This window comes from Botryllus schlosseri, chromosome 8, assembly GCF_051294905.1.
Source record: "Botryllus schlosseri isolate E-star chromosome 8, Bs_hap1, whole genome shotgun sequence".
NCBI lineage: Eukaryota > Metazoa > Chordata > Ascidiacea > Stolidobranchia > Styelidae > Botryllus > Botryllus schlosseri.
Genome location: NC_137243.1, coordinates 9,121,925 through 9,132,012, shown reverse-complemented (window position 1 = coordinate 9,132,012; position 10,088 = coordinate 9,121,925). Strand labels below are relative to the sequence as shown.

General features: G+C 37.8%; 1 long non-coding RNA gene across 1 annotated transcript; it reads right to left on the bottom strand.

Moving 5' to 3' along the window:
• Window positions 1-439: 439 nt before the first annotated feature.
• Window positions 440-9,405, bottom strand: LOC145444961 (uncharacterized). The gene is made up of 4 exons (XR_013916827.1): window positions 8,008-9,405; window positions 5,742-5,842; window positions 5,450-5,549; window positions 440-3,310 (listed from the first exon to the last, which is right to left on the bottom strand). It is a non-coding gene; the product is annotated as an uncharacterized LOC145444961 (long non-coding RNA).
• Window positions 9,406-10,088: the final 683 nt, after the last annotated feature.

Genomic DNA, 10,088 nt, shown 5'->3' with positions numbered 1-10,088 from the left:
TCATACAGATCAATTTACCATATATAATACCGATGCAAAATAATTGCTGACACGTCTGGATCACAGCTGTCACCGCTTAACCAATGGTTATAATCACGAGTGGCTTTAAAATTCAATATAATATATAAAAATATCCACGCGGCAAAGAAAAATCGAGGAAGGGACTGAATGAATGTATGTATGTATGGTAGGCTACACTTTGGTGAAGGGCGTTGCTTCTTGGCGACTGATGCCTTTTGCATTCCATCCCTACACTCTAAATTCGAATGCGTGCAGAGCAACGCAAACTTACACGCCAAATCCGGTTTTTTTTTTAACTACCACACAACGTGCTGGAGTCGATGTGTGCCTGGCTATCCTGTGTTTAGTGGTGGTGTGTTTATGCTGACTCGTGCAGAGCTCGAAATTAATACCAGCCATCCATGAATTTTTACTCAGCTTAGGCTCAAAAAATATTTTATTGCAACGAAAGATGAATACAGAACATTCATTTGCAGACGAAAATGTGTGAATTTCTAGCTTGCACAATTGAAAAATTTAAGCTTTTACAAATAGAAATAAGAACTACAGCTACAAAGTTATCATAAAGTAGATTCTAATTAGAGCAAAGAAACGTTTTACTAATTGGTGTAGAATTAGAATTATAGCGACACAATTGTTTTCACAAATCAGATTCTAATTAGAGCAAAGAAGCACTTCACATATTGGTGTGGAATTAGAATTATAGCGACACAGTTTTGCAACCACAAATTAGATTCTAATTAGAGCAAAGAAGCATTTCACAAATTGGCGTAGAATTAGAATTATAGCAACACAGTTGCAACCACAAATTACATTTGAATCAGAGCAAAGAAACATTTCACAAATTGGAATATAATTAAAATCCTAGCGACAGAGTTGTTATCACAAATTAGATTCTAATTAGAGCAAAAACATTTCAAAAATTGGAGTAGAATTAGAATTATGGTAACACAGTTGTTTTCACAAATGAGATTTTAATTAGTGCAAAAAACATTTCCCAAATTGGAGTAGAATTAGAATCATAGCAACACAGTTGTAGTCACAAATTAGATGGTAATAAGTGCAAAAAACATTTCCCAAATTGGAGTAGAATTAGAACCATAGCGACACAGTTATTTTCACAAATTAGATTCAAATTAGAGCAGTGGTTCTTAACCTTTTTCATACCGTTACCCCCAAGAAGAAATTGACAGGATGCAATTACCCCTTTTTAAAAAATGACAAATTACAGCTTGCACACAATTATTTTAAAACAACACAAAGTGACGTCATAATGTACACTGAAATGCCTGTAAAAATATCAAGTCAATGGGAAGGCTGATGTTGTTTTTGTGTTATCCGGTGGTCACATCAAGGGAAAGATAATCGACAGCATCTCATGCAATTGTCAATCGCAATCTCATTCCGATATTTCCATTTGAATTTGATAGACACCATTGTAGAAAATCCTATTTCATAGCAATAAGTTGAAGGAATTCAATCAGAAATTTCAATGCCATTATGACGAAGAGTGCTTATTCATTTTGAAGGCGAACCCAAAAGGTTCCAATATCTTCCTCTCGTTTCTACGAAGGCATTTTGATGATGTCAGACTTAATTTTTTTGACTAGACTAGACCACTACTCTTTTCAATACCAACAACTATATTTCTACGATATTCTTACTGCATTATAGGTGTAAAGCTAAAATTAGACGCTCCTTGCTGTCTTTCAATTTGCCAGCATGCGTAACAATATATGATCCGCACTACTTGAAAATAAATTGGACTTACCTAGCACTATACTAAACTACATTCGACCCTGTTATTTATTATCACTATTGATTCTGGTTACTATGATATCACAGCAGGCATGATGTGTTAAGTGAAACAAAATATATAGCCTGCAAACTCGCAAAATATATATGTTAGCCTGCATTCATATTTATGTAAGTTAAGTACCGCTAGTCATATATTCATATTTACGTTTGAAAATATTTGAGTGCAGCGTTTTAAGTTTATAAGAAATGTCAATTCGAATTACCCCCCCCCAAAATTGATAAATTACCCCTTTGGGGGTAATTACCCCCAGGTTAAGAACCACTGAATTAGAGCAAAGAGACATTTCACAAATTGGGGTAGAATTACAATCATAGCAACACAGTTGTTATCACAAATTGGATTCTAATTACAGCAAAAAACATTTCGAAAATTGGAGTGGAATTACAATCCTAGCGACACAGTTGTAGTCACAAATTAGATTCTAATAAGTGCAAAATACATTTCCCAAATTGGAGTAGAATTGGAACCATAGCGATACAGTTATTTTCACAAATTAGATTCAAATTAGAGCAAAGAGACATTTCACAAATTGGGGTAGAATTACAATCATAGCAACACAGTTGTTATCACAAATTAGATTCGAATCAGAGCAAAGAAATATTTGAAAAATTGGAGTAGAATTAGAATAATTACTACAGTATATTTTCTGAATTAGACTAGAATCCGAATTGGAGGTAGTTTTTATTTCAAATTAGAGTAGAATTAGAAATATAGCTATACGATAGTTGTTTTCTAAATTAGATTCGATTGAGAGCAAAGAAACATTTCACAAATTAGAGTAGCATCAGAATTTATAGCTACACAGCTTTTTCCAAATTAGAGTAGAATTAGATTTGTAGCTCGTTTTTTTCGAAGTTAGAGTGGGATCAGAATTATAGTAACAGTTTTTTTCAAATTATAGAGTAGAATTAGAACTATAGCTACACTGTTTTTCCAAATTAGAGTACAATTAGAATTATAGCTTGAGTTGTTTTCTCAAATTAGATTCGAATGAGAGAGACAAAGCACTTCACGTATTAAAGTAGAATTATAATTATAGCTAGTTTTTTTTCAAAATTAGAGTATAATCAGAATTTTAACTACACATTTTTTTCACTCTAATTAGACAACTAGACTAGTACTAGAATTGTATAGTTGTCAAAGTCAGCAAACGAAATCAAAATCATTACTGGGATTTCTGAAATCTGCTCATAAAACAGAGAAGCTTGTTTGATTGAAACCCAAATTTTTGTCTTCAATCAGGACATGCTGTAAAATTGAGAGTATCTGGGAAACTTTTGGATACGTGGGGTCACAAACATAATAGAGAAGATCCAGCACCATCTCAAATGGTGTCGCTTTATTGTGAGACGATCCCTTTATGCGGAAGCCATTCGCCACGATCCATGACTGCAGGTCAACATTTTCATGGTGCGCTAGTACGAGATGTCGAGGACTCAGCTTTGTGGCCGTTAATTGGACTGAATGGGCCTGGAATTGAAAGAAATATGTTAAGTAAAATTATATTGCCAATAATCCATGTGTGAATTGAAAGCACAAGATTTAGATTATGTAGAAATGCCTTTATGGGACTTCTGCATAATGAATATTGAATAAAAATAGAGCTGAATAGGTCAATATGGTTTAACAAGCTTAACTCATGGAAACAAGTGATAGCAAATTCTGTCGTCACGATATGCTGTCTAGTCGTTGACATGTATCATGGCTTTTTCCACATAATCATAAGTTTACTAACCTTTAATGATCCATTCAGATTTGATCAGTATACCACAGGGGTGGGCAAACTTTTGAGCCAGCGGGCCGCACTATATAAAATTGGGATTATAAACGAAAATGCAATATTGGTATTTGATTATATAGCTAGGACATAGATATAATGTATATGCTTATTTAAAACAAACCAAACATTGGTTTGATGATATCGTACAGCGTCAGAAACAGTGGCGAGATTTCATAGGCTGGTCAACCTCAATAACCAATTTGTCAAAACTATAGAGATGCCAGTCGGTTTCCCCGACTCTTAGAACAGGATTGAAATTTAAATCTGTGAGCAGCGATCTGTTCATAGATTTACTAATTCCACTTTTGGTTCAGTTCCAGGCCACAGAATGCTGACAGCATCATCCCCATGTTAGCTTCTAACACGCTTCTACTGTGTGTAGATAAAATATAAATACCCAAATTCTACGGATACAGAGAACGAATCTTCCTAAGACACACACGAATCTTATTTTATTAGTACATCACTAAAATAATTAAAACTGGAGTGGTCAATCTGAAATCACTCTCGTGATCCGAATTATGTAAATCTCGTTTAGGATTGCTGTGATGTTTAGCAGTTGAAACCTTTCAAACTGCGTGGGCCCTCAGATCGGGCTGTCGCGCCAGAAATTGAACATAAAAAATAAAATAGGAAGTTTTTACCTGGGAACAGTGGTTATCAAACTTTTTAGGACACCCCCCCTTCTGATGGTGAAAGATTTCGCGCCTCCTTATCGTCTTATCGCAAAACTCAACCAAGATGCTAGCAAACCTAATGGATAGTGTGATGGCATGAAAGGTTACGACTGTAGATGAGTGATTTTTAAAAATGAAATTCATACTAAATACAGCGCAATAGCTATGAATTGGAAGTAAATCGCGCGGAGCGCGAAATTTTTTCAAGTTTAGCTCAGCTTCGCGCCCTCTCCAGATGCTTTCACGCCCCCAAGTGGGGCACACACCCCAGTTTGATAACCACTGCGTTAGAATTATCATGGTGATATATACCAAGAAAGAGTTTAATCAAGTCCCTGCATTAATTCGATTTTTAGTGCACATTTTATCAATATATTTAATAAGTTTCTTTAGACTCCCGCGGGCCTCACAGAACGGTGTTGCGGGCCGTAGTTTGCCCACCCCTGGTATACTATCATACAGGTTCCTTTTGGAACGCCACAAGTATTATGTTCACATTCACTGATTCTATGCACTATATCCATGGTAGCCATCCTCATGGTCTCGAAGTCAGGAAAACCAAAAATTGCATCAGCAGCAGAAATGATTTTCCATGGTTTGGGACAAAAACGAATTTGCACCAGCTCATTCTAACTTAGATTTAGCCTTATCAAAAAGAATGATGTAATTGAAAAGCATTTAATAAACATTTATTTTTGGAGGCCTTTTTCAGTTCGAGTGTTTATTGCACCGTCATAACGTAAACAGCGTCAATCAAAACATAGGCCTACCATATTTTCAGCACCCAAAAACAATTGTGCCACATTTTGGCGGCACACATCTGAGCTCAACAGACCCTGAATTAGAACACATGTTTGTGGCGCAACTTGGAAATTAACAGACCCCCGAATTAGAACCAACTTAACATGCGCAACTTAACACTTTTCAAACAACTAGCTGTACTTTTGTGACGGTCTGTTCAGTTCGAACTTGTGCCAGATAGTGGCATGCAAAACGTCCAAGGTGTTACGGAATACGCCAAACAATGTTTGCCGAAAAATCAGGACAAGAGTCGAAATCAGTACAAATCTGACAAATCAGGACGTTATGGTACTTCTATGTTCATTGTTCACACAGTTCCAGGTTAAGCAAGCAGCAAATCCTACAACTCACCTGATAAAGCGTTATCGCCCTCAAATCCTGTTGTGATTCTCTTTTCAGTTACTGAGTTTCGTAACTCCATCAGGAGTATAACCGCAGCGGGTTCTTTTCCCTACAAATAAATATAATAATAAATATAAATAATGTAGAAGATTTGGTTGAAGGACATTCCACTTATTGCAATCCGGTTGATATGAAGGCAAGAGTTCTGACACAACAATATTTAATATATAAAATTGCAACAAAAATAAACAGGATTATCCCAATTAATAAATTCATTCTAGAATAGTTAAATAATACTAACCTCTTCATCTGTCTCTAGCTCTACTCAAAATATTTCGTCATGAGTAGTAAGTATTTCGCTTCGACACTCCTCGGAACGAACATTTGAAACCCCGCTCTGATCTATTACAAAGGCAAAGTGTTACTATAAAAGCAGCTATGTAGTGAGCTAAGCATGCACATTGCACACACACTTCTATGTGTTATATAGAGGGAACTTGATATGAATATAATAAGATTTAGTTCACAAGATAATATTAACAATAATTATTATAATAGGTTCATGAATGAAATGTCATGTTTTCAACCAATAAAAATGGGGTCAAGTGTAGAATCCGGCCAGTGTTCCCCATGACCACCACCGATCAGTGTTGCACCTGAAACTGTCGGAATTCATAGTGCTTCACGTAGTTACCGACTATGCTCCCCACTAAACCCTATAAATACTGTCAAGGTTCCATATTATATCTTATCATATTATTATATCTTGAATTCACAGATACACATGCCGGTGACGAGCAAGATTACATTTTACATCGCTCGCTCGCATGCCAGATGAACGGCTTGTACAAGAAATCGAAGGAAAGGGGAAAGGAAGCGACTTACTCCAATCTCTTCACCACATTATGTATTGTGTATCGCATTTTTATCGAAAATTTAGAAAATAAAACGTATGACGCCTATACTATCAAGTGTATCTAGTGTACTTTGCGGCCACTAAACTCATGTACGGACACTTGCAAGATGTGGGGAGATGGTGAAGGTTTATCTGGGCTCCTCTTCACCCGCGCCGTTGCCCAGAAAAGACCCGACGTAAGAAAGCACTCATGTATAAGAAACCCCCATAGTCGTGTATGGTATCTAGTGTACTTTTCAGCCACAATACTTATGTGAAGACACTCGCATAGTCGCGTATCATACCAAGTGTACTTTCCAGCCACAATAGTTATGTACAGACACTCGCACAGTAGGGTATGATACCAAGTGTACTTCTCAGCCACAAGACTTATGTGAAGACACTCGCATAGACGCGTATCATACCAAGTGTACTTTCCAGCCACAATAGTTATGTACAGACACTCGCATAGTAGGGTATGATACCAAGTGTACTTTTCAGCCACAAGACTTATGTAAAGTACTGTAAAGTACTTATATATATATACTTATGTAAAGTACACTTGGTATGATACGCGTCTATGCGAGTGTCTTCACATAAGTATTGTGGCTGAAAGGTACACTTGGTATCATACCCTACTATGCGAGTGTCTGTACATAACTATTGTGGCTGGAAAGTACACTTGGTATGATACGCGACTATGCGAGTGTCTCCACATAAGTCTTGTGGCTGAAAGGTACACTTGGTATCATACCCTACTATGCGAGTGTCTGTACATAACTATTGTGGCTGGAAAGTACACTTGGTATGATACGCGACTATGCGAGTGTCTTCACATAAGTATTGTGGCTGAAAAGTACACTAGATACCATACACGACTATGGGGGTTTCTTATACATGAGTGCTTTCTTACGTCGGGTCTTTTCTGGGCAACGGCGCAGGTGAAGAGGAGCCCAGATAAACCTTCACCATCTCCCCACATCTTGCAAGTGTCCGTACATGAGTTTAGTGGCCGCAAAGTACACTAGATACACTTGATAGTATAGGCGTCATACGTTTTATTTTCTAAATTTTCGATAAAAATGCGATACACAATACATAATGTGGTGAAGAGATTGGAGTAAGTCGCTTCCTTTCCCCTTTCCTTCGATTTCTTGTACAAGCCGTTCATCTGGCATGCGAGCGAGCGATGTAAAATGTAATCTTGCTCGTCACCGGCATGTGTATCTGTGAATTCAAGATATAATAATATGATAAGATATAATATGGAACCTTGACAGTATTTATAGGGTTTAGTGGGGAGCATAGTCGGTAACTACGTGAAGCACTATGAATTCCGACAGTTTCAGGTGCAACACTGATCGGTGGTGGTCATGGGGAACACTGACCGGATTCTACACTTGACCCTAAAAATGTCATGTAATTGGAAAAACAAGTGAGTCAACTGCAAAGCAAGATCTATATAACTTGGTCAAGAATTCTAGTTGTAAACCCACATTGCATCAAGTTAGAGGATTAACTGACATTCCGAAACTCAGTTTCGATGCTACTGCAAGTTGATCTAAAAGGCAATCTACCAATGTTTCTCATACTGCTGCTTGCTGTAAGAACCCTCTTGACAACATACCGGTCATCATAACATATCGCATGTTGATATTCTTGAACGAATTACCTTCAATTATTAAAGCAATGTGTTCTCTCGTAATGCCGTACGCAATCAACATCTTCTTTATTCCTTCCGCTATGATGAGATAAGCGACACGTTCATCCACATCCACAAAGTCACTGTACTGCGACCCGTCGCTCGATTTAAATTTGACCCTTTGACCCTGACTGAGTTCCCGCCGTTACCGAGAGATGTGAAGCGTGAATGAGAGAGAGAGAGAGAGAGAGAGAGAGAGAGAGAGAGAGGGATAGCAATAGAGAAATATAGAGATGTTTATTCAGTCAACAGTCAAAAGCAGAATGCACTGATAATAGCCAGGTAACACTAACGATTACTAAACAACGTGCTTCAAAATTACATGGTGATGACAATGATTGATTGATTGATTGATTTCTTCATTGCTATACTGCTGATATATCAATGATCAATAATGGGGAAACGCAATATAATGGAAGTCGTAGTCAAGTCAGACAATCATGTGGTTGTAACAATGATATATATAATTGGGTTGAAATGATCAATTTCTTCTGCGAGTTTGGTAGGTAAATAAAATGAGAAGAGAAACGTTCACAAAACCTAGTAAATGCAAGAAAGCGCCACACTAAAATAATGGAGCGACATTGATGAAACAGCAGTCCACTTCATGGCTCCTGAGCAATGTGCCCTTTTAGGTACGCATGTGTGCAATTGATTTGAGCTGACACGGTCTCTGCTCACATATATTATAAGTTGCGCACAAAAAATCCGAAGAGATGACCTTTTTTTTAGTGGTTACGCACTGTTGTCCAAGGGACCGCGCAGTGAATAGGTGAGCGCTTGCTGCAGACTCGTCAAAATTAGAGGTAACATTGCTTTTGAGCTATATGTAAACGGGGCTAAAAGCACGCATTAGGCTTACACGAGAGTCGTTATTACCGTTCAACATCTATTATAGAAATGCTGCATCATTTGAGAATCTATATCTTGCAGCTTAATTCCTCACCTGCAAATAACCCAGCGGGAGCAAACGGACCCCAGGGTCATTGGGTTTACCGATGACGTCATGATCGGCACACGAGTGTACCGTACCTTACCCTGGATGATCTGGTCATTCATGATAAGTTTCAGCAGTGTTTCCAGCGTTGACCTCACAATCCCTCTCAATCTAACTGATCTCACTACTCGTGCGGCGACTTACCGGACTATTAAAATGTATACGTAAACTCTTTCATAGTGATCAAAGCCGGCGACAGAAGATAAGATGAGAGCAGAAGCACATATTTCGTAACTTTATCTGATGAAGTGTGGACTTGCACATATTATGACACCACTTCGGCGAAAGATTTGGGTCGACTTTATGTGTTTGTCCCATATTGCATCTTTGAATGCACAATTTTGTGTCTAAGTCGATGCTTTCGATTTAGAGTGTACTGTCCTGCGTGACACAGTCTATCGGTGATTGAACCATGCAGACATTTTTCGATAGCAGGTAAATCCAAAAATTACGGCTTTCATTCATTCTGGAATATGCTGATTACTAACGAAAACTCCGCTGTTCTAGGAACGGATCATTTATACTTCCTAATAGCTGGATATAATCTACTACCTGATTGCTGGATTGATCAAACCACAGATTCGCCGTAAATCCAGATTTCGTTACTCGGCCCTAAGATGTTCATTTGCGTTTCATAGACCCCTTCAAAGGTAGTCCGCGGACCCCTGAAGGGTTCACGGACCTAAATTTAGGAATTTTGCGCTAGACATTCGTTTTTGTCGCAGTATATGAATCTCCTTTCAATTCCTGTTGACATTTGTATCAAAAATCTTTAATAAACATCTATATTTTCGAAACGTCTCATTTTTTGCATTTCCAAAATTGTGTTTCTGGCAGTTTTGGCATCCGGTTCCTGATATGCCTAAGATAATCATACCAGCCAGCATATAGTTCGTGGCATCAGTCCTCGACCTGATCAAATACCCTATTGCAAAAATGTCAGCCGCGAAACGAGGCTTGTTATTGTTATGTTGCTAATCCTGGTTTTTCGACTACTATGGTCAATGGTCATTTAAGCCAGGCAGATACTCTGTATTATGATTAGGCACGGTCC